Source organism: Pinus tabuliformis, chromosome 9 (assembly GCF_031772625.1).
Source record: "Pinus tabuliformis cultivar Carrire ecotype Pingquan chromosome 9, CPIR1, whole genome shotgun sequence".
NCBI classification, from domain to species: domain Eukaryota; kingdom Viridiplantae; phylum Streptophyta; class Pinopsida; order Pinales; family Pinaceae; genus Pinus; species Pinus tabuliformis.
This window is the reverse complement of record NC_142307.1, coordinates 461126737-461127101: the sequence shown is the minus strand read 5'-3', so window position 1 is coordinate 461127101 and position 365 is coordinate 461126737.

Genomic DNA, 365 nt, shown 5'->3' with positions numbered 1-365 from the left:
TTTAATTAATGTTTTTACTAAGTAGGTCCTCAAAATTTCACTTGAGACGTAGTATTTATTTTGATCATATTTTTTATTTGTGACCCAAATTGAAAAATTCAAAATGGGTTTAAAAACTATATTTCAAGAGATTATTTTTTAAAAAACATTCTTTGACAATCATCCTATATGGCTACCCAAAAGGGGATTGTTCTTACTTCATTTTTCCATAAAGTCCTTCCAAATGAGTATTGAACAATGATTTGAAAAATTATTCATGAGAGTTTGAATCAAAAGTCTTATTGTGAACTCATTGTATCTATTTATTTATTTATTCTATTATATCATACTCTATTGTATAAAAAGAAGTCATTCTCTCAAGTATA